The sequence below is a fragment of the Thalassophryne amazonica genome, chromosome 6 (genome assembly GCF_902500255.1).
Source record: "Thalassophryne amazonica chromosome 6, fThaAma1.1, whole genome shotgun sequence".
Classification (NCBI taxonomy): domain Eukaryota; kingdom Metazoa; phylum Chordata; class Actinopteri; order Batrachoidiformes; family Batrachoididae; genus Thalassophryne; species Thalassophryne amazonica.
In genome coordinates this window covers 36,850,726-36,875,795 of record NC_047108.1, presented here as the reverse complement: position 1 = coordinate 36,875,795, position 25,070 = coordinate 36,850,726, and the positions used below count along the sequence as shown (strand labels likewise).

Below are 25,070 nucleotides of genomic sequence, written 5' to 3'. Positions count from 1 at the left end.
CCTTCTTGTTTTGAGGAAAAGTGCTAACCTTTGCATCATGTTGCTGTGATGTTGAAATGCTAAATTAATGTACATTTCTCATTTCGATGTGTTGGCTGAGAACTTGATACAATACAATAAGTGGAATTCCTCATATGCTTCATGAGAATTCAACGTTGCATCACTACGGTAAAAACAAACAACTAAAACATCACTACATTGAAACTGTAAGTGGTGATTTACAACCCTGAGTCCAATGAAGTTGGGACATTGTGTTAAATGTAAATAAAAACAGAATACAATGATTTGCAAATCCTCTTCAACCTATATTCATTAATACACCACAAGACAAGATATTTAATGTTCAAACTGATCAACTTTATTGTTTTGTGCAAATATTTGCTCATTTTGAAATGGATGCCTGCAGCACGTTTCAAAAAAGCTGGGACAGTGGTATGTTTACCACTGTGTTACATCACCTTTCATTCTAACAACACTCAATAAGCATTTGGGAACTGAGGACACTAATTGTTGAAGCTTTCTAGGTGGAATTCTTTCCCATTCTTTCATGATGTATGACTTCATTTGTTCAACAGTCCGGGGTCTCCATTGTCATATTTTGCGTTTCATAATGTGCTCCACATTTTCAATGGGGGACAGGTCTGGACTGCAGTCAGGCCAGTCTAGTACTCGCACTCTTTCACTATGAAGCCACGCTGTTGTAATAGTCCGTGGGCCAATTCCAGAAATGTGCACTCTGGTTGCACCCCCCCTGCAACTTTAGTTTGATGGTACCACATTGTTCCTGGGTCTATTGGGATGACATTGTTGTCATTCACACAACCCGTCAAGGCTATATGAAAACAGCCACTTTATAATCGAGGGGTCGGAACGGCAGCTAAAAAAAGCTGAAATATGTAATAAACATGTCACTACTGGAACCAGTTGTCCAGGAAGGTTCAAAATGTTATACACATAAACAAACTTATATATTTAGTGAATAAGCACCTTGGTTTTCATTATCCATGGTGTAAAATATTGATATACTGTCCATTTGTCTAAAAACAACCGATATTTTTGCGTTTTTCAAAAGTTTCATTTTAAGTTGTTATTATTAAGTACAATCTGTATATAACTTAAAACAAACAACACAGATCTATTCTTATGTTATTCCTACTATACCATATGAAATATAGACATCCTAGCATCAGTAGTAGTGGTGTTATAAGCATTTTCTTACCCCTACCCCCATATTAATGATAATCAGATAAACGATTTTCTGGAAAACATGTCAATTTTATTACTGAATGACTTTGACACTGGCCATACTGGCTGAAAAGTAATACTACTAAATACATAAACATGATCAACTTTACCAGCTAAACATAGCTTTGAACAAAATTTATTAACAACTGCTGTAGATAATAGGAAATGCATGGTTTGCCTTTAGTGGTAGTACAATGTTTCGGGCAGGCATTTTCATACATATAATACTGCATGTTATTCTAAGTCACTCTAATTGTCATCATAATCATCATAGTCATCATAATCATCCTCATTCATCATCACTGGATTCCACTTGGTCTGTTTTATGGATGTTTGTGCATTGGCTGCAACCACATGCATCAGTACATGGGTAGAGCATTCTTGCGGCATGAGCACCGACCACACTCACACACTGCCCAGTGATTACAATTGGAGGAAACCAACTGCAGGAGCCCCTTCGGTGCAGGTGGCTTATCCATCCAGTGTATAGATATTGTGCCATTGCTGAGGTCCCAACCATGACTATCAGGGCTTGGTGTCGTAGCATCAGCATCAAGTGATGACCACCAATGCATGCCTGGTAATTTGCACGCTTCACATGGTACTTGAGGGCATCTTTTGTGGGTGGAAGATGACAGGTTTGTGCATTCTTGCTACAGAAAGGTTTGTAGCGCACAAAGTCTGTGTCATTGCCACTCTGTCCAAAGAGTGAACAGACAAATTTTTCACAGCCTTTCACTCTTTCATCATTAGCATCAAATGATGATCCAACCAGTTTCATGGCATTGCCCATCTCTGCATTAGAAACAACCATTTTGAATGCCTGCTTCTTGCCTTGCCAACGAACCCCTCGATTATAAAGCAGCTGTTTTCATGTAGCCTTGACGGGTTGTGCGAATGACAACAAGTGAAAATGCATCCAATAGACCCAGAACAATGTGGTACCATCAAACCAAAGTTGCAGGGGGGGTGCAACCACTCAATAAATAAGGCTCTTTTTGGAATTGGCCCATGGACTATAACACGTGCAGAATGTGGCTTGGCATTGTCTTGCTGAAATAAGCAGGGAACGTCCCCTGAAAAAGACGTTGCTTGGATGGCAGCATGTGTTGGCTCCAAAACCTGGATGTACCTTTCAACATTGATTGTGCCATCACAGATGTGTAAGTTTCCCATGCCATGGGCACTAACACACCCCCATACCATCACAGATGCTGGCTTTTGAACTTTGCTCTGGTAACAATCTGGATGGTCATTTTCCTCTTTTGTCCAGAGGACACAACGTCCATGATTTCCAAAAACATTGAAATGTTGACTACATCAGACCACAGCACACGTTTTCACGTTGTGTCTGTCCATTCAAATGAGCTCGGGCCAGGAAAGGGGGTGGCGTTTCTGGAATGTTGTTGATGTATGCTTTTTACTTTGCATGATAGAGGTTTTAACTTGCACTTGTAGATGTAGCAACAAACTGTGTTAACTGACAATGCTTTTCTGAAGTGTTCCTGAGCCCACACGTAAGATCCTTTACACAATGATGTTGGTTTTTATGCGTGCTGCCTGAGGGATCAAAGGTCACGGGCATTCAGTGTTGGTTTTCAGCCTTGCCACTTACGTGTAGCAAGTTCTCCAGATTCTCTGAATCTTCTGATTATATTATGGACTGTAGATGATGGAATCCCTAATTCCTTGCAACTGAACATTGAGAAACATTGTTTTTAAGCTGTTGGACTATTTTTTTCCACACAATTGTTCACAAAGTGGTTATCCTCCCCCCCCTCTTGCTTGTGAATGGCTGAGCCTTTTGGGGATGCTCCACTCACATGTTATTATTAAGTGTTCTTTGAGCATTCATCAGCTTTCCCAGTCTTTGTTGCCCTGTCCCCAACTTTTTTTGAAATGTGTTGCAGGCAGCCATTTCAAATGAGCAAAAACAAAGTCTATCAGTGTGAACATAAATATCTTATAGGTATATATCCTCCACACAAAATATAAACGCAACACTTTTGGTTTGCTCCCATTTTGTATGAGATGAACTAAAAGATCTAAAGCTTTTTCCACATACACATATCACCATTTCTCTACAAATATTGTTCACAAACCAGTCTAATCTGTGATAGTGAGCACTTCTCCTTGCTGAGATATCCATCCACCTCACAGGTGTGCCATATCAGGATGCTGATTAGACACCATGATTAGTGCACAGGTGTGCCTTAGACTGCCCACAATAAAAGGCGCACTCTGAAAGGTGCGTTTTACACACAGCACAATGCCACAGATGTCGCAAGATTTGAGGGAGCGTGCAGTTGGCATGCTGACAGCAGGAATGTCAACCAGAGCTGTTGCTCGTGTATTGAATGTTCATGTCTCTACCATAAGCCGTCTCCAAAGTCGTTTCAGAGAATTTGGCAGTATATCCAACCAGCCTCACAACCGCAGACCACGTGTAACCACACCAGCCCAGGACCTCCACATCCAGCATGTTCACCTCCAAGATCGTCTGAGACCAGCCACTCGGACAGCTGCTGAAACAATCGGTTTGCATAACCAAAGAAATTTTGCCAAACTGTCAGAAACCGTCTCAGGGAAGCTCATCTGCATGCTCGTTGTCCTCATCGGGGTCTCGACCTGACTCCAGTTCGTCGTCGTAACCGACTTGAGTGGGCAAATGCTCACATTCACTGGCGTTTGGCACGTTGGAGAGGTCTTCTCTTCACGGATGATGTGAAGGAGATGTGTTGCACTGCATGAGGCAAATGGTGGTCACACCAGATACTGACTGGTATCCCCCCCCCCCCCAAAAAACAAAACTGCACCTTTCAGAGTGGCCTTTTATTGTGGGCAGTCTAAGGCACACCTGTGCACTAATCATGGTGTCTAATCAGCATCCTGATATGGCACACCTGTGAGGTGGGATGGATTATCTCAGCAAAGGAGAAGTGCTCACTATCAGATTTAGACTGGTTTGTGAACAATATTTGAGGGAAATGGTGATATTGTGTATGTGGAAAAAGTTTTAGATCTTTGAGTTCATCTCATACAAAATGGGAGCAAAACCAAAAGTGTTGCGTTTATATTTTGTTGAGTATAGGTTGAAGAGATGTTGCAAATCATTGTATTCTGTTTTATTTACATTTTACACACCGTCCCAAGTTCATTGGAACTGGGGTTGTAGGCCCTGTCTACATGGAGATGGGTTTAGGCATATCGGAAAAGTTTTGTAGACCATAAGGAGCCAGCATTTTCAGATAGTTAGGTATTATTTTCCAATAAGTAGACTACCCAAGGCATTTTCTGTTAAAAGCAGACAACAGGCTGATTCTTATGTATTTTGACCTGCTGAGTTAAAAAAAAATTGCTGTTGGTATGCTGTATCTTTACTCTTTCACCTTCTAATTTGCATAAAACAAAATGGTCGCCCATTTTGTCAAATTTCCCACAAGTTTCCTTGTATTTGCATTAGAAACAAATACAAATTCTATTCTTATGTATTTTGACCTGCAGAATTCAAATATTGTTGTTAGCATGCTGTATCTTTACTCCTTCACTGCCTAATTTGCATAAAACAAAATGGCCACCCGGTTTCCACGTTTTCCCAAAGTTTGCTTGTTTTTGCTCATGAAAGGTATTGAAAACTTATCTTTGTGTTATTTGAACTGCTAAGTTCGTAGTTTCTTATTTTTCAAGCTATATCTTCACTTCTTCATCCCTAATATGCATGAAACAACATGGCCACCTGCTGTTTTGTAGAAGCTTGTTCTACAAAAGAAATTGATAACAAAACCAATTTTCCCCCATGCCTCTGCTGCACAATTAGGCCTACAAATGCATGTATTTGCCAGTCTTACTGCTGATTCTCTTTATATACACTGTGTTAGGTTGCCAGTCTCCCTTGTCACTAGATTGATTTGCATATAATCTTGAAAGTGTTACATTAAGATAATATAATTGAATCTCTGTGTTCTCTAGCATTTAGGTTTAGTTGCGTTCATCACTTCAGTTGTGGAGTGACTTTCTTGTTAGCACTTTCTCTTGTTGCATACTTCAGTGGTGATCAAAACGTTTTGACTGTTCTCAGTACTAATTTAGGTAGCAATCTCTGTTGTCTTGGATTGAAAAAGTGAGGCCTTAGGCAGCATGAAATGAGATTCTTCAATGGATAGTGATGTCTGCATCATTTGTCAGGATAGGGTAGTGACAAAGGACGGGCTACATTGCAGGATAGTGCAAGAGTCTGTCACAAGCTAAAAGATATGGGAAAAACTCACAACTGAGAGAATATTGAGTTAAAATGGCATAGATCCTCTTACAGTTGCTTCACCAACAAAACAAATATTAGGAGACTAGAGAAAAGGTCAGTGTCTCAAGACACCAAGAAACCCATTGCAGGTCCCTCCACTGGTCCAGCTGCAAGACTCGGAAGTGCCTCCAGTACTTTCAGATGGGCCCTTTGCATATTTTGCCAAGAGGAGAAGGCTGACAAGACTCTTACTTTTTTACCAGTAACAATACCAGTCAGTCACTAAATAATAATTATTTCTTTGCTAATTAATGGGTGAAGGAGTAGGGATACAGCTTCTCAACAACAATATTAAGTTCAGCAGGTCAAATTACATAGAAATATAAGTTGTATTTTCTCATCCAAAGCAAATAGCACCATGTCTGACAAATTTGATGAACCAGGTGGCCATTTTGTTTTATTCAAAAATTCGGGGCGAAGGGTAAAGATACAGCTTGCCAACAGGAATATTTGAACTCAGCAGGCCAAAATACATAGAAAATGATGTTTAGTTGGCTTTTATAGCACATATACAACCAAAATTGTTGACATTTTGATGTAATTGGTGGTCATTTTGCTTTATGCAAATTAAAGGGTAAAGGGCTAAAGATGCAGAGTACCAATAGCTATTTTTTAACTCAGCAGGTCAAAATGCATAGGAATCAGTCTGATGTCTGCTTTTAACAGAAAGTGTCTTGGGCAAGGTTCTTTTCTAAAAATGGAACCTTAATACAGAGCCTGAAACTCCTACCTTTTGAAAACAGGTCCCAGAGTACATAAATCTGAAATACCGGATTTGAGTTTTCATGTGGACAAGCAATAGGCAACTTTTCAGAAATGATGATGTCATAGCCCTACCTTTGTAACCTCAGCCGCTCATAATAAATGACATGTTGTTGTTGTTAACAGTGCAATTTAATTTAACTTTTTTTTTGTGGATCATTAAATATGTTTTTGTTGCTGGCAGAATGCTGAAGAGACTAAGGATGGCTGTGGTGAATGCTGATATTTAATATTTGCATAACATATGTTAATATTTGCAGTGCTATGACACTAATAAAATTATTACAGAAAAGACTTTCAGCATTTAGAATAAGCTGTTTTTTGTTCTTGTTGGTGGCGGGAAAAAGTGCTTGGTTCCTCCGGCTCATGCTGAGAAACTGACACAGAGCAGACAAACACGAAAGAACTTCTATTAAAAGCTGCTTATTCACAAGCAATTTTCACGATAAGGAATAAAAGTTTAAGGAGTAAAAGGAAAGGGAAGTTTGGGGTCCCCTGCTAGTGCTGTTGCCCCTGTGACCCGATCTCGGATAAGCGGTTGAAGATGAGTGAGTGAGTGAGTGAGTGAAGAATACAAGTATTTCCAGATGTTGTCATCCAAAACAATGGCATCTTATATGGATAACAGCTTTTGGCAGGCTGTGATGATGAATCCAACTGAAAAGGACACAACAGGTCAGGTTAAAAGACTTTATATTTGCTCCGTGTGCTGCTATGACATCGATTAGCTGTTACACCAGCTATGCACATACTCCATGTCGTCTTCTCCATTTTTAAAGCGTTGGGGTTGAGACCAGAGGACCCTTGGTTCAAATCCCAGCCTAACAGGAAAATCACTAAGGGCCCTTGGGCAAGGTCCTTAATCCCCTAATTGCTCCCGTGGTGTAGTGAGTACCTTGTATGACAGCACCCTCACATCTGGGTGAATGTGAGACATTATTTGTAAAGTGCTTTGAACATCTGATACAGATGGGAAAGCACTATATAAATGCAGTCCATTTATATATAAATGCAGTCCATTTTTTGTGGAAGTGTTACAGCGCCATACATGGCCTCACATATGTACTACAGTGTTTTCAGGCAGTTTCACTTGGTTTCGTGTGGACAGATATATTTCTTAAATGGTGTCTTGTTTACCCACACTTTTGAAAATGACAAAGAATAAGTTCATATAGGGAAAGTTCCGTTTCCGTGTGGACAAAGCCTTAGTGTTTATGGGAAATTTACATTATAATCTCCACTTAACTGAATAAAGGTGACATGGAGGAAAAACAGTATTTTAACATTTTGTTCACAACTGGGAAGTCAGTTATCTAGATATGTTCACAGCGTATTTCTTTTTTAATTTACTGGTGGAACCTTACTATGCTGCAGCAAAGGACAGACATTAATTTCACCTTCATTTGTACTGTTCAAAAAAAAAAAAAACAAAAAATGGGTGCATGAGGTAGTTCTTGTTGCAGAAAATGTTTCCAGAGAAACTGAGTTTTGCAGCTACAATGAGTCATTCAGAACTTCACCTTGGAAAAAATAACCAGAGAGTCAAAGAAAATCTTGTAGTATGAAAACAGCAGTTTATTTATTTTCTTGGAATCTACCCAGTCAGTGGGGTCACTCTCGGTCAACATGCAGGTGATATGGAAATTTACCAGATCTGGGCCTCTCTCTCTCTCTGATTCAACAGGCCCTGAATCATGGATATTTACCCTTCTTGTTAATCCAGTGTTTAATTCAAATATTTTCTTCCAGAATTTAATGCTTTGCTCAAATTACACCCTTTTCAACATACAAAACATGTCCATAATGCACATTAAATTAGTCATCATCTGGCAGTTGTATTTTTTTGCATGCATTACATGAAAAAACATGTCTATGTTTACTAAGTACTGTAACAAACCTCATTTGAATATAGAAAGTGTTTGTGCAGAAATATGTAAGTATGTGTGATTATGTAACCTTCTGCACAGATTATATATTCTACCACATATCTAGTACAACCCAATTCCAATGAAGTTGGGACATTGTGTAAAATGTAAATAAAAACAGAATACATATTTGCAATCCTCTGCCTATTTGCAAATTGGTATTTAAACAGTACAGCAGTCAAATAGCCTCACATAGCAGGTTCACAACACACCTGCACTCAGCACAAAGCAATGCAAAATGCATTATAGTGTAAGAGCATGAAACTAAATTAGAAACAAAAATTAAAAACTTTAAACTTATTGAAATACAGTGGTGTATGTTATGGTCTGGATGCAGATTGAGGAGCAGTCCAGCGTCTGACTGAACCCAGCACTAAATAACCAGAAGCAGTTCCAAAAGAAACAAATTTATTTTCTTCCCACTGTGCTGTACACAAAATACAAAATAAATGAGTCTGGTGGGGTGAAGAGGCGGCACGCTCTCCCAGCGCCTCAACAGATCGGAGCCCGAACGTTCTGGACTCAGGAGTTCCGCCGACACCCCCAGGTGGCTTTTCCCAAGACTGTACTCTGTGAAGGAGGAACAGAGGTGAGGTTATTCAGTACTTATATCAGAAACACTATTTAGAGGCACACTTATCAGCAACACATTCAGGACTGATTTCAGGCTTAATTCAAAAGAACAGCTGCTCACAGCTTGTGGAGGATTATCAATCCGCACACCACAGCTGCGAGGAGCAAACAAGCAATTCTCTTCAATACTTAAATTTAGCTGCGCAACAACGCCACATTATATTCACAGATAAGCTTTTAAGGATAATCACCTCTGACGTGTGCTGACACTGCTTGCCTCTCACCCGTCCTCCTTCACAGGCGCAATGTCAGCTTCTGGAGCGGCCCTCAGCGTCCTCAACGATCGTCACACGGTCGTATTCTCCGGCCCCTAAGCCCAGATCACTGCTGGCTTAAATGCAGTTCTTCATCTCTTCATTGGTACCAGCTGAGAGTCCTTAGAACTGCACGCGAATGTCACAGGTGTCGTAAATTGTCCCGATTAGAGAATCGCACGTGAGTGCAACAGGTGCAGCAGATCACTGAGCCAGAGGTGAGAGACTCTTCTGCAGCACATTCTCCCCAGAGATCAGCCCAAAACCACCTGGGAAGGAAAACAAGCACAAAAACCGCAAAACAATGTCCAGCCAAGCCCCCAACACACAACACTGTAAAAAGCTTAGCTGAGCTTTTACATGTTTGGAATTTTTTAGGACATCAAAAAAACAAATAAAAAATCCAGGCTTCCTATATTAAAATATGTAAAATGATGGCCTTTAAACTCACAGTGAAAAGTAATCTCTACATCATGAATTAAAATAAATAAAAATCTGAAACATAAAATGATGGTGTGAATAAATAAGTGCACACTCGAGTATAACCCCAATTCCACTGAAGCTGGTACATTGTGTGAAATGTAAATAAAAACAGAATACAATGATTTGCAAATCCTCTTTAACCTATATTCAATTGAATACACCACAAAGACAAGATATTTAATGTTCAACCTAATAAACTTTATTGTATTTGTCAGACTGGGCGGAGGCCCGTCTACCATGGTGGCTGGACCCACAATGCAAACTCCCGGACTAGGTTTAGGTGTAGGAGAAAACATGGTCTTTATTTCAGGCTCTGGTTTGGTACACATGTGATCAAGCAGCGGAGCAGAGGTACAATCAGGATCAGGCAAAAACGCAGTCATAGTTGAGCAGGGGTCAGAGGCACAAGCAAACACAGACGTCCGGGACGAGTCAAAAGGCATGGTCGAGAAAAACAGAGCAGAGGTACGATACACGGCGAAGCAAAAATCTGAACTGACAAAGGCGCTGGAATGTGTACGAGACAACAAACTGGCAGTGCGCTGTGAGACTGTGATGGTTTAAATAAGGAGCAAACAAATTAGGGTGATGTGAAGCAGGTGCGTGGAAGTCTCTGGAAGGGGGCGTGACCAGGGGCCAAAGGCTGTGCAGAGTACAAGATAGTGAAGGAAGGAAAGCACAGAGTGGAGTGAAGTAACAGACAGACACGTGAGCTGGAGCAAGAGTGGGAGCGAATGAAAACACAAAGCAAAAATAAGGTGGGAAACAAAGACATGGGACAGGTGCAGGGTGGAGTGAAAAAAGTAACTGGGCGTGAGACAAGGAATGAAGACATGATGGGAGGTGCGAAGTGGAAACAAATGGCAAAAACAGAGCAGAGCTAAATTGTAAATCATGGTCAGAATATCATACAACACCAGGAACCAAAATCAAACATGAGCACAGAAACAACTAGAACTGGTCAGGAAATCAATACAAAAGCAGAATAAAACAGGAACAGATTAATAAACAGAAATCAAAACCCGATATAAAAGTATAACAGAAAACAGATGAAAGCTAGAAGAGAAACAATGAAAACACAGACCGGCAGAACAAAACTAGAAAAGAACTGGACAATAGCTAAAGTATGGAAAGTAACAAAGTGATAAGAAAAACATAACAGAATAACTCATGATGAAAATAATCACTGATAAATCCAAACTGAAGCAGACGGAAAACCACAAAAAGGGGAAAAACAAGGGCTCAGCGCCCAGACCGGCCAAATCCATGACAGTACCCCCCCCCAACGCGGCCATCACCGGACGGACCAACAAAACAAACCAACACAGGGAGGGCGGCGGGGGGAAACCCAAGGAGGCGGAAAACCGAGACCAGGGCAGCACACAGGAGACCCATATGGCAGGAGACCCCACGTACGACCAACAATATGACAGCAAATAGGCCAGGGAACCAAAGGGCCGTAAACAGGGCGAAAGGCAGTCGTGGGAGGCTGGCCACATGGTGACCTGGTGCATTGGTAGATTGGGTGACCGGCGTAAAGCCACGTCAGGAGCGTCCATGAAGCGTATCACAGACCATGATAGAACCAGGGAACCGACTCTTGCGGACATCGACCCCAGAGGGTCCACGAAGAATGGGCTTAAAAGGGAACCAAAAGGAACCCCACCTTGAGGGAGCAAAATGCTTACTGCGGGAGCACACAAAACGAAGAAGCCACAAACAAAATAATAGAACCCCAAAAATCACATAAAACCAGATCCAATCAGCTTCCAAAAGCAAACGCCAGACATCTCTTTGACCAAACGAACAAGGGAACCAGTGGCGCAACATACTGATAGTGACTCAGCAAAGTTGGCAAGAGCATAAAGAAGACATCCAAGGAAAGTGTAAGCGAGGCAGTAAAGCATTTCATCCAAAGATAAAAGTCCTGTACCCAAATAAGTCCAGAACCACCAAGAGCCGACAAATCCCGAATCCAAACCTCAAGTTTTAACGAGTGGGGGAACCAGAATTCAGATCTGCACCGATGATGCTTTAATACTTCACATAAGGTGTTTAAGAGAGAATGAAAAGAAACATATATGCGGCACACTGCAAAATCCACAACCAAAAAGGTTCAGGTCCCAATTGCAATTTAACCACAAAGAAGAAATCTCTCCTGAGAATGGCCTAATTTTGAAAATCCTTTCCTTCACAAAATACAAAACGTAATTGAATTGTCCAGATAAATGCGTAACATGAGTCAAACGGGAAAAACAATCCAGGGACCAAAGGATGGATTCAGATTGGGTGGAGTTGAATCCCACAGAATTACAACCTTTTACCAAGGAGGACCTGAAGAATAAAATGATGCTGCAGCTTGTCATTAACCAGATCATAATCATTGACATTAGAAACTGCTTACCAGAAAACCATCCCAGGGGCTGACATAACGCTTCAAACATTTTTCTGGCAGGTTTCCAAGGAAACAGCTTCAGGAGCTGACGCGGTGCTTTAAACAGCTTCCCCATAGACTCAAAAGAAAACCATTTCAGGTTCACAAGTGGCGTTGGTAACAGATTCTTAAATGACTTGCCGGAGAACCATCTTAAGTGAAACAGTGGCACTTTTAACAGATTTTTTACAACGACACAGACATCACACAGATCAGCATTAACCAGAAACAAAAAGAAATGTCACTGACCTTCCTTTTAAACTGTCCACGAGCGTCTTCCACCAGGTGGACGCGGGCTGTGGAGCTGGATGTGGTGGTTCTGGACTGGCAGGTCTGATCGGCGGCGCGCACGTCGCGTCCGCCGGTGCCGGAGCTCCTTGTGACCTGGCTCTTTCAGCAGCCGCCGAGGGTGGATCTGCAGTGAGGCTGGAGTTGGTCACAGGTGGCGATGAAGCGGAGTAGACTGGTAAACACATGGCCGTGTGACAGAGGCGGCAGCTTCGCATGAAGTCACCAGCGATGAGGTCGCATCACACACGGAAGCAGGGTCAGCTGCAGCTGGCAGAGAGGCAGAGCAGACTGTGGATGGTTTCGATGACGACGTAGTGGATGTAGAGTGCGTGAGACGGGATCGCTGAAGCCGCTGTGAGCACAGGGCCGGGTGGTGTAAACGACTTAGGTCCAAGAAGCGCCGCCAGCGTAGCTGTGGCTACGCGCGCTGAGCGGAGCAGGCAGGTGCAGCCATGGAGGTGGAGAGGTCTTCAGAGGAAGAAGTCGAGGCTGTCTCAGAAGTGATTACCGGTGGTGGCGTACTCGTTCCCACAGGCTGAACTGGCATCATCGAGGGTGCAAACGGTCCGGAAGAACAGGTGGGCGTGGCTGTCAGAGAGTAGTCGGGCAAAACGGGAGCTGCGGTGATCGTCTGCATCGTAATCTCTGGAGGTGGAGCTTGTGATGTCGGCTGAGGAACTCGTTGGTTCCGGGGCTTTGGCACCGGAGTTTCCCGGCGCGGATGCACTGGCGTATCTGCGTCCGAGGTGAGCAGTTCTGCTGGATTCAGGTGAGTGACAGTGAAGGTCACCTTGTTCCTTCGTCGAGCAGGTTTCGGAGGGATCCGGAGTAAGACTGGTTTCAGTGGCTGCGTTTCTGAAACAGGTGGCAGGAGATGAGCAGCTGGCTTCTGTGCCGCTGCGCACAAGGTGGAGCGAGAGCGGCGTCGGAGAACGTGATGACACGTGGTTCTTCACAGCAGGTGGCGGTAAGTTCAGACTCAAACAGGAAATCCATGGGGTCGTCGATACAGGGAGGGACCAGCCCTGCTCAAACTGTGATTTGATGTCCATTAGCTCTGGGAATGCGGTTAACAGCTCAGGCTCGGTTTAAAAAGACCTGTTCAAGAGCTGAAAAAATGCGCCGCTTGCTCCGCAGGCTGTGGCAGTCCTGATACTCGAAAAATAGGTCTTGTATTTTCAACAAATGTAGCCGTGTTCTGAAGTGCTAACTGCTCTGACTCAGACTCCTCTTCCTCATCAACATCAGTCCAGTCAGATTCGTTGTCTTCTGACGGTAGGTAGGCCTCTGGGTGTTTCATCCAATCGGGCCGCTTTTGTTCGCAAAAAACATCGTCAAGGCTTAGAAGCTCCAGAAAATAGTCAAACAGCCAAGGATTTAGATTCATCAGGTTCTAGGCTTGGTCTAAATAATCAAACTTCTCTCCTGGAGCATAGCAGTCTCGAAAGCAGACAAAAAAAAAGAAAAAAAAGAGAGATCAGCAAAATCCTCTTTATCACCTCTAAATCTGGGAGAGCAGCAACAGAGTCCAAGGCAGGAGTGGAGCTTGCGGGGTCCATGTTCTGGCCAGTTTGTACTGTCAGACCGGGCGGGGGCCCGTCTACCATGGTGGCTGGACCCACAATGCAAACTCCCGGACTAGGTTTAGGTGTTTCAGGCTCTGGTTTGGTACACATGTGATCAAGCCGCGGAGCAGAGGTACAATCAGGATCAGGCAAAAACGCAGTCATAGTTGAGCAGGGGTCAGAGGCACAAGCAAACACAGACGTCCGGGACGAGTCAAAAGCATGGTCGAGAAAAACAGAGCAGAGGTACGATACACGGCGAAGCAAAAATCTGAACTGACAAAGGCGCTGGAATGTGTACGAGACAACAAACTGGCAGTGCGCTGTGAGACTGTGATGGTTTAAATAAGGAGTAAACAAATTAGGCTGATGTGAAGCAGGTGTGGAAGTCTCTGGAAGGGGGCGTGACCAGGGGAGCCAAAGGCTGTGCAGAGTACAAGATAGTGAAGGAAGGAAAGCACAGAGTGGAGTGAAGTAACAGACAGACACGTGAGCTGGAGCAAGAGTGGGAGTGAATGAAAACACAAAGCAAAAATAAACAAGGTGGGAAACAAAGACATGGGACAGGTGCAGGACGTGGAGTGAAAATAACTAGGCGTGAGACAAGGAATGAAGACATGATGGGAGGTGCGAAGTGGAAACAAATGGCAAAAACAGAGCAGAGCTAAATTGTAAATCATGGTCAGAATATCATACAACACCAGGAACCAAAATCAAACATGAGCACAGAGAGCAACTAGAACTGGTCAGGAAATCAATACAAAAGCAGAATAAAACAGGAACAGATTAATAAACAGAAATCAAAACCCGATATAAAAGTATAACAGAAAACATGAAAGCTAGAAGAGAAACAATGAAAACACAGACCAGCAGAACAAAACTAGAACAGAACTGGACAATGGCTAAAGTATGGAAAGTAACAAAGTGATAAGAAAAACATAACAGAATAACTCATGATGAAAATAATCACTGATAAATCCAAACTGAAGCAGATGGAAAACCACAAAAAGGTGAAAAACAAGGGCTCAGCGCCCAGACCCGGCCAAATCCATGACAGTTTTTGTGCAAATATTTGCTCATTTTGAAATGGATGCCTGCAACACATTTCAAAAAAGCTGAGACAGTGGTATGTTTACCGCTGTGTTACATCACCTTTCCTTCTAACAACACTCAATAAGTGTTTGGGAACTGAGGACACTAATTGTGAGTGTCATGACTGGGTATAAAAGGAGAATCCCCAAAAGACTCAGCCGTTCACAAGCAAAACAAAGATGGGCAAGGATCACCACTGCATGAAAAAATAGTCCAACAGTTTAAGAACAGTGTTTCTCAACATTCAATTGCAAGGAATTTAGGGATTCCATCATCTACAGTCCATAATATAATCAGAATATTCAGAGAATCTGGAGAACTTTCTACATGTAAGCAGCAAGGCCGAAAACCAATGCAAGTTAAAACTCTACCATGCAAAGCGAAAGCCATACATCAACAACATCCAGAAATGCCGCTGCCTTCTCTGAGCCTGAGCTCATTTGAAATGGACAGACGCAAGTGGAAAAATATGCTGTGGTCTATTGAATGGACATTTCAAATAGTTTTTGGAAATCATGGACGTCGTGTCCTCTGGACAAAGGAGGAAAAAGACCATCCAGATAGATGCCAGCACAAAGTTCAAAAGCCAGCATCTGTGATAGTATGGGGGTGTGTTCATGCCCATGGCATGGGCAACTTACACATCTGTGATGGCACCATCAATGCTGAAAGGTACATCCAGGTTTTGGAGCAACACATGCTGCCATCCAAGCAACATCTTTTTCAGGGACATCCCTGCTTATTTTAGCAAGACAATGCCAAGCAACATTCTGCACGTGTTACAACAGCGTGGCTCATAGTAAAAGAGTGTGTGTACTAGACTGGCCTGCCTGCAGTCCAGACTTGTTGCCCATTGAAAATGTGTGGCGCATTATGAACTGCAAAATATGACAACGAAGATTGTTGAACAACTGAAGTCACACATCAAGCAAGAATGGGGAAGAATTCCACCTACAAGCTTCAACAATTAGTGTCCTCAGTTCCCAAACACTTATTGAGTGTTGTTGGAAGGAAAGATGATGATGTAACACATACCACTGTCCCAACTTTATTGAAACGTGTTGCAGGCATCCATTTCAAAATGAGCAAATATTTGCACAAAAACAATAAAGTTTATTAGGTTGAACATTAAATATCTTGTCTTTGTGTTGTATTTAATTGAATATAGGTTTAAGACAGGGGTGGGCAACGAGGGCCGAGACACTGCATGTTTTCCTTGCAAACCAATCACCTCAGCAGGTGGGTTGCTGATGAGCTTCTCCTTGAACATAAACACCTGGTTGTCAATGAAATCACCTGCTGAAACACCTGAACATTAATGAAATCACCTGCTGAGATGATTGGTAGCAAGGAAAACCTGCAGTGCTTCGGCCCTTCATGGCACATGATTGCCCACCCCTGGTTTAAGAGGATTTGCAAATCATTGTATTCTGTTTTTATTTACATTTTACACAACGTTCCAACTTCATTGGAATTGGGGTTGTATAATCAGCCCAGTCTCACATTTTTTTTTTCGTGCTCCCGTAACGAAATGAGTCAAATACTCATGAAAGGGTTTTTTTTAACTCACTATTACTAACCCTACTCCTACCCCCAACCCTAACCATAACCACCCGACCCCCCGCTTCACTTTTAATTTCGTGCAGCCATCACGGAATGAATTAGAATTAATTTGTGCTGCCGTGACCAAAATGACTTGTTTTTTGTCACAATATCACGAACCAATAGATTAATGTATATTTCGTGCTGCTGAATCATTACTTGCCATGAGACTGAGTTGGTATAAGACATACTGTATAAACCATCACTTTTACAATCCAGTCTTCTCCAGACAAGTCAGGGGATGGATACACAAACATTCCAAGACACTGATTATGTCTTGGACTTTTTTATTTTTTATTTAGACCATGATACTCTATGGTAATCTGTGTGGAGTAGACAGTTCTCAAAACTGAAGGACCACGCTAGAAGGAGACTAGTGAGGAAAGTCACAGACACACCCAGACAACCCTGAAGACGTTATAGGCTTCTGGTTGTGATTGAAGCAATTGTGCAGGAGCGCAAGTTTCACATTTTGCATCACTACTCACAGCTTCATAGTGGAGTGGAGCAGAGAAGAATTTCTTTCATAAAAAAACAGATCAAATCTGGCTTGCATCTCCATTGTGCCTTCTGGCAAATTGTACCTGAACTTTCAAGTTTACTTTTTTTTTTAATTCTCCCCATACCACTTAATCATGAGACTGTATAACTTTGTTATTTTACTATTTCTAATCCTCCCCTTCTCTGAACTGTTACCATAACCATAATGTAAGTCTCTCCCTTCCCCAAACCCTAACCATAACTCCCCAGACCCCTCGTGTCAACCCTCATTTTATTCCCCCCATCACGAAAGTAATTTGTGCCCCCCGTCATGAAAAACATCCCATTTTCATAACAGCATCACAAACCCAAAGATTAACATACTTTTCACAATCACAAACTGCCATGAGATCGGGTTACCCAAAACATTGTATTTACAAAACAATATCCCTTACCTGTCTTTTGCCTTTGTTGTATAATGCTCTTTTGCATGAACAAAATCCTTTTGTGAAAAATTATGTGAAAAAATGGCTATTGCTGCCTTAAAAAAATAAAATTACTGCAGCATTCATGCAAAAAATCATATTTTCTTTATCTCTATGACTACAAAAAAAGTGTTTTCAGGTCGACAGCATCGTTTTTATTAATCTGCCACTAACAGACGCTGCATCTGAGTGGAGCCTCTCTCCCCAGATAGAGCTGGCCTCTAAAATTGGCTGTGAGTCAAAGATCGTCTAGAGGAGAGATACATTTTACAGATGAGAATTTTTACACACACACACACACACACACACACACACACACACACACACACACACACACACACACACACACACCATAAAAATTTGGACCTACTTTGAGTAGAGTGCCAGCGCTGTCCTCTCTTTCGTCCCCCCTGCGTCAGTACAGGATCCACGGAGGTAGAAATGGGTCCAGGGTTTTCTTTACCAAGACATCATGTGTTGGTTTATCTGAAGTTACCGATGTTGGGGTTTTAAACCAGTTACGTATATCCATATTTAGGAAAGCACAAAAACTAGCTGCTGTCTGCTGGCAAAAACTCACACTTCATTTCCCCCCATAAACGTGGTAACTGATTGTTGCTGGGCAAAACTGACGTGATTACATACGTAGACAAACTTTCCAACAAACTCACACGGTTTTTAATATATTTAATGTCTTAGTGATTATGCAACACTGGTCGTTTTAACCCAAAGCTAAAGCTAAAAGCCCAAAGGATTTTATTTATTTATTTATTTATTTGAGATCTGGACTGTGATCTGGCTTGGGTGGGTGGTCCCAAGGCATATCATTGGGCGGGCACTGCCCCCTAGGGGCCCGCCCATAGCAACGGGTGTGTCTCACAGTACTACTAGAGGTCAGGGTAATGCCATCCAGAGTAAGGATCTGGTTAGACACCATGTTTCTAAGATTGTGGTGGGCCAAGTAAAATAACTTCAGTTTTATCTGAATTTAAAAGCAGGAAATCAGAGGTCATCCATGTCTTTATGTCTGTAAGACATTCCTGCAGTTTAACTAATTGGTGTGTGTCCTCTGGCTTCATGGATAGATAAAGCTGGGTGTCATCTGCGTAACAATGAAAATTTAAGCAGTGCTTTCTAATAATACTGCCTAAGGGAAGCATGTATAAAGTGAATAAAATTGGTCCTAGCACAGAACCTTGTGGAAACTCCATAATTAACCTTAGTCTGTGAAGAAGACTCCCCATTTACATGAACAAATTGTAGTGTATTAGATAATATGATTCAAACCACACAGCGCAGTGCCTTTAATCCTATGACATGCTCTAATCTCTGAGAAATAAGGTTCAGGTTGTTAAAAGCAGCATTTCTCCTGGTTGCCTATATATATGTGTTTTTCCAGTGATATTTAAACAAGCAGGCAGCTGTTGATTAAATAACCTATTAATTTTGCTGTCTGAGTAAACACACCAGTTACACAGCTTTAGATAAATAAATCCAAAGTCATCTTCCTTCAACTCAAACTGAAAGCAAATCTCTGCAGCTTGATATAAATTCATTAAAACTATAAATTCCAGCTTCCTGATGAAGTGATGTAGAGGAGGATTTCTTAAAAAGAAGACCTGAAAGTTCAGCTACAGTTTTCCAGAAAGTACATCTTAGATGAAAGCTTAGATTTGATGATTTGGTGAAAGAAACTTTGTATTTCTCATAATTGTTGCAAATAAAGTCCAAGACATAGTCAGTGACTTGGAAATGTTCATGTCTCCATCCCCTGGGCTTATCTGAAGGAAACTGGCAATAGAACTGGGTGTTATTTAGAGGTGTTATCAAGTTGTAGAGATTGCTTTCAGTTTGAGTTTGAGGAAGATAATTTTTGAAAATTTTATTCTTATACGAGGTCTCTTAGATAATAAACCGACCCTTTTATTTATTTTTTTAACTATATGGATTTGAATGACAATGCGATTACACCAATCATGCTTGAACCCTCGTGCACATGCGTGAGTTTTTTCACGCGTCGGTGACGTCATTTCCCTGTGGGCAGGCCTTGAGTGAGATGTGGTCCCGCCCTCTCGGCTGAATTCCTTTGTTTCACACGCTGCGCGAGACGGCGCGCGTTTGCTTTATCAAAATTTTTTCTGGACCTGTGAGGAATATCCGAGGGGACACTATTCGAGAAATTAAGCTGGTTTTCTGTGAAAAGTTTAACGGCTGATGAGAGATTATGGGGTGTTTCTGTCGGTGTAAGGACTTCCCACGGAGCGGGACGTCCTGCAGCGCTTCCAGGCGCTGTCGTCGGCCTGTTTCGAGCTGAAAACATCCTAATTTAAGGCTTAATTCCACCCAGGACATCGTGAGAGAACAGAGAAGATTCAGAAGAGGCCGGGCATGAGGAATTTATGCGGACATTCCACTGTTTAAGGACGTTTTTTAATGAAAGATGTGTGCGCAAATTCGCCAAGTCGTTTCCCGTGACGGACTCTGCGAATCTGTGTGCGCCGCGACAGGAAAAACACCTCCGTGTGAAAACCATTTGTAGAATTCAGGCGGCTTTTAATGGCTTTCAACAAGGGAGTAACTGAGAAATTGTTTAACAGCTTGGGCATGTTCCAACTTGCCCGTTAAGATTTCCAACGAGGTGTTTTTCCTGCCGCGACCCCCCGCTGGTCGGGTCCAGCCCGACATGCGACTCTGCCCGCACGTTCTTTCATTACAAAATGACCGTTAACAATGGAATGTCCGAATAAACTCCTCATGCCGACTTCTTCTGAAAGTTCTCTGTTCTCTGACGACTTACTGCGTCACAGAGCCTGAAATGTGGAAGTTTTCAACTTGAAACGGCGAGACGCTGCCGCCCTCGAAGCGCAGATCGCCGTCAGGCGCCGTGGACCATCCTTAAAGCGACACTACCAGATCAAAATCTCTCATCAGCCGTTAAAATTTTTACCGAAAACCAGCTGAATTTATTGAATGGTGTCCACTCAGTTGTGCCTTACAGTTTTGAAAAAAATTTTATCAAACAAAGCAACAGTCTCTGAGCCATTCCTAAAACAATGAAAAAAATTGACGAGCGGGTGGACGACCTCCTCACTCAAAGACTGCCCACAGGCGAATGACGTAACCGACAGGCGTGAAAAAAACTCTCGCATGCCCACGAGGGTTCAAGCATGTCTGATGTAATCACACGTGATTCAAATCCATATGGTCTTTGAAAAAATAATAAGGTCGGATACTTTCTAATAGACCTCGTATATATATATATATATATATATATATATATATATATATATATATATATATTATATATATAATATATATATATATATATTTTATTTATTTATTTTTTTTTTCAGCTTTTGGGGGAGTGCTCCGAACCCCCCACAAGCTGAAAGGTTATGCCATCCTAATGCTCCCCTGAAGCATGTGCTCAAAAAACAGTCTGAAGGACCTCAATGACATGGTGAGATGCCAAAGAGCTTCACTCGTTCATGTCTGCAACATATACATATTAGAGTGTAACCAGTACGCTTAAACATGAACCATGACAAAGCTTGCCCCCCCCCCCCCCACCTTTAACATATAACACTAGTGCCACATTCATTGTGAGCTTTGACTCAGTAAAATGAAATCAAATGCAACTCCATAACTATTTAAACATGAGCAATTTGAAATTCATGGAGCTATAAGCCTTGCTATAGACTGGTGACCAGTCCAGGGTGTTCCCCTTTCTCAAGCAATGACTGCTGGGATAAGATCCAGCACCCTGTGACACCTACCTGGAATATACAGTTTTTGAAAATAAATGGATGGATGGATCCTTAATGTTAAGACATTATGCCTTTATGTGGGCTGAAAAAGTGCTGAGTACAAGCAGATTTGATGTCTCACTCAGATTGGTGCAGTCCAGCTGGTTAGTCAGTAGTTTATTTTTTAATGTTTGCCTCATTTGATAAAAATCTCCCTTGAGTTTCAAACAATAAATTGATATGGAAAATTTGTCATCACTTTTACATTTGTTCTTCCCAAAGTGTTTTTGAAAGCAGTACACCACCCTGAGGTATTTATTGTGAATAAAATTGTTTATCTTTAAAACGCAACACCATTAACAATCAGTATTTCCCTCAAGAACACCAGGAAGCCCTAAATAAAGACAATTAAATCTGCTCCCTTGGGTTTCTCAGTCCATTTTCCAAAACAAAACTGCTACCTAAACAATAAATGTTCAAAGAAACAGGAAGCGACAAAAGGCCACGCTGAGGGTTCATTTAATAAATCAAAACAGTGAAAACATCACAGCGTAAATATGTTGTTTTCTTGCCCGTGGCTGTTGGACGGGAAAGTTTTCCGAGCCAAGTGTTTTGTCTGACATCAAGCGCTGCATGGAAGGAAATGATTAAATAGATAACACTGACTGAAACATCAGATCCACAGCACAGCTCCAGCAGCACGTCCGGGCCCACAGCTAATCCGCTAACCTTCAAAACAGTTGATGACATTGTTGCACAGATGCAGCTGTTCCTTCCAGGTGGAAGTTCACCTCTTAAAGCCTTTGTCAAATAACTGTATTGAAACCCTCTTATTTGAAACAAGTAAGCTTCAGATTGAATTAATTTTATCATGAAATGTACCAAGTACAAGATGTGACCAATAGGGGCTGGGGAGACGAGCAGCCACTTGACCTTTCCCTCAAAATTCAATTGGTGTGAGTGAGCTTTTAATATTGCAAGCGCTTGAGGAGGTTGAGCAAGCGCTTTGTCACAGATCCCTGCTTGTGGGCAGCAGTTGTCGCTGCGTAGCTGAAATTGGCCTTCACATCATCACTTCATCCTTTTCTGTTTGCGGTAGTGTAGAGTTAGTGTTCATCACAGGACTGCATATGGAGCTACAATCTGCTTTACCACTCACATATACTGTTCTGGTGCTTGGTAATTTCACGACATTTGGGCCTAATTTAATGCTATATTCAGAGCTCTACTTTGTAACAAGTGAGAAGCAGTAGAAATAGGGCAGCACAGGTGCGTTGAACCCCTGTGTGGTATCATGGGATTTCACAACTTCCAGGTACAGTATGCCATTGTGCAACATAAACACAGCATAACTTCACACGGAAAGATGGTGTACTGTTTTGTTTTTGGCTGCAATCACCAAAGCAGTCGTGAAAAGTGTAGTTTTTCCACTTCCCAGTGGAGAAGGAAAGACAAGGCATATGGGAGTGAGCATGTCGCAAAGCTTACACACCTAGCCAGAGTAGCTACGTTCTCTCACCTCAACAACTGCAGCGACATGTTTAAGCTCTGGGTCATAAACAAACCATAACACGTCACTTTTTCTTTGAATTTTCACTTTGTTTGCCATGTAATTTTACAAAAACTCAAAGAAAGTGCGGGTGCTAAATGGTTAAAATATGACGCATAAGACATGATTGTAGCCGAAAGCAAAACTACACCATTTGTCAGTTAGAAATGATGCTGTGTTTGTTACCCAATGGCAGATGTCCCCGGAAGTGGTCAAATCCTGCAATATCACACAGGGGTTCAAACTAGACTGAGCTGCCCTACTGCATCATATTTAACCCTTTAGCGCCCGCTCTCAAACGAGACTGCACTTCCCAATAGCTGCAACAATTATCATTGCTGTTTACACTTGTTCTTGTCCTTTTTATGCTCGCAACTGCATCCTGTAAATCATGATACCACTTGGGTTCAGTGTGGGCATGTCGGTCGAAAATCAGTGCTGTTGGGCGCAGAGCTGGTGCGGCCATTGTCCTTGCCAGAAAGTATTGCTGCCTTAGACCAGCAAAAACCTGGTTTAAAGGTCCAATGCTGTATACACTATGATGTGGGTTCACAATGCACACACACTCTGCCTGCACATATCTCATCAGTTACTTGCAGCAGTGTAATATTAAGATGATGGTGTATTATCATATTTTATGAGAACTCTCTTCTCTTCTCTGCTCTCCTCTTGTTGTTTCTCACACACATGCACATACAAAAGGTATACATTCAGGAAACAACAACCAACAAACTACTTTGATGATATTAATGTTCAAAACTGTTACAGATTACTAATATGCAGATTTCACATCACTATCTATGATGTGATGTGACAAAGTATGACAAAGTAAAAAAAAAAAAAAAAAAGCTGTGAACTGCAAAAATGTAATCTAATATTACCACAATGCTGTGTCCCTGGTGTAGTCTGGGTTAAAGGAATGGAAAGGTGTGGCTCTGATTGGTTGAAAATCGGTTCTCATGACAACATACTCAAACCTTATGAACTCAAATTCAATCGCATTGCATCCAGAACCCACTTTTGCCTGTATTTTCTACCACTTAAACAACAATGTGTGTTGAGACGTGCACCAAATGGATTTGCAAATTCTGTGCAACTCGTTTTTATGTCTGTCATCAGTCAGAAACAGAATCAGCTTTATTGGCCAGGTATGTCAACACATACAAGGAATTTGACTCTGCTTGCATTTGCTGTGAAGTGTGAAGTGGATGACAGTCTATAACTCTGCCTGGTCAGGACGCCGGTCTGCAGGGCACTTCCCCTGACAAGGCCGATACTCATTTATAGCTGGGTGCATCCCAGATCTACGTATTGGTAGCCCTCTACTTAACCCAATGAGCTATCTGTTCCGCTAGAGGCATTGCTGGGATCTGCTAGAGTTGTCAAGATAGGGCCCAGTCAATGTATTTTTTCAGCCTTGCTACAGTGCATTTTTTGCACCAACACCCTTGTAAGTTGTATTTTTCAAAACTTGGGGAATTAATTTAGAGATCACATCTGAAAAAATTTAAATTCTGAAAAGTGCTTAACCATAGCTCCATAGTCTGCAAGTTATCCATCAATTTGTAATGCCTGAAGCATACTGAAGCGCCACTCTGTGCCTGGTTTCAAAGCTGCAGCATAGAACACATCACTTTAAGATGTTCTGTCCATTTTCCATCTCACTGGAGCTTAACGGCATTTGAAAATTGGTGTGTTGATGGAGCCACTGTGCCTGACAGCTGCAAATTTGTCAACCAGAACATACATCATATGATCCAGTGATCCATGTTTCATTACTGCATCATTTTAAGCCTCTAAAATAAATAAACAATAGCAATACTAATCTCAGAGTATTCAGTTTTAAAACGTCCTTTTGTTTTTCCTAGGATGAATGTAAAATGAGACGTTACACTCGATTTAGTCTGAAAATTGAGTGAACATTGGAATATTGATGAGTAAGAGGCATGTCTACCTTTGTGTACCTGCAGGTATTCTGCAGCAAAGTGATCAAACATTTGAAGCAAGTATGCTTCAAATTACAACTTAGTTGTGATCAGCACTCTGGATTATAAGAACATGAGTTCACAACGTGTGACGGAGTGAGATTAGAAACAGTATCAATCCTACAGGCATATTATCTCCTGGTTATCTGGTCCAACCTATTGTTTTAAAATATTTTAATGATGTCCCAGGTGACAAACCAATGTTTCTGCAGTGTAAAATTTATGTTGCAGAAACGATG

At 41.8% G+C, this 25,070-nt stretch overlaps 1 protein-coding gene and 1 long non-coding RNA gene across 5 annotated transcripts in view; both read left to right on the top strand.

The window, feature by feature from the left end:
• tafa5l (TAFA chemokine like family member 5, like) overlaps nucleotides 1-25,070 on the top strand; it is a 423,503-nt gene that overhangs the window by 141,869 nt on the left and 256,564 nt on the right. The window lies entirely within an intron of this gene.
• LOC117512046 lies at nucleotides 6,354-17,453 on the top strand. The gene is made up of 3 exons (XR_004561195.1): nucleotides 6,354-6,425; nucleotides 8,235-8,244; nucleotides 17,441-17,453. It is a non-coding gene; the product is annotated as an uncharacterized LOC117512046 (long non-coding RNA).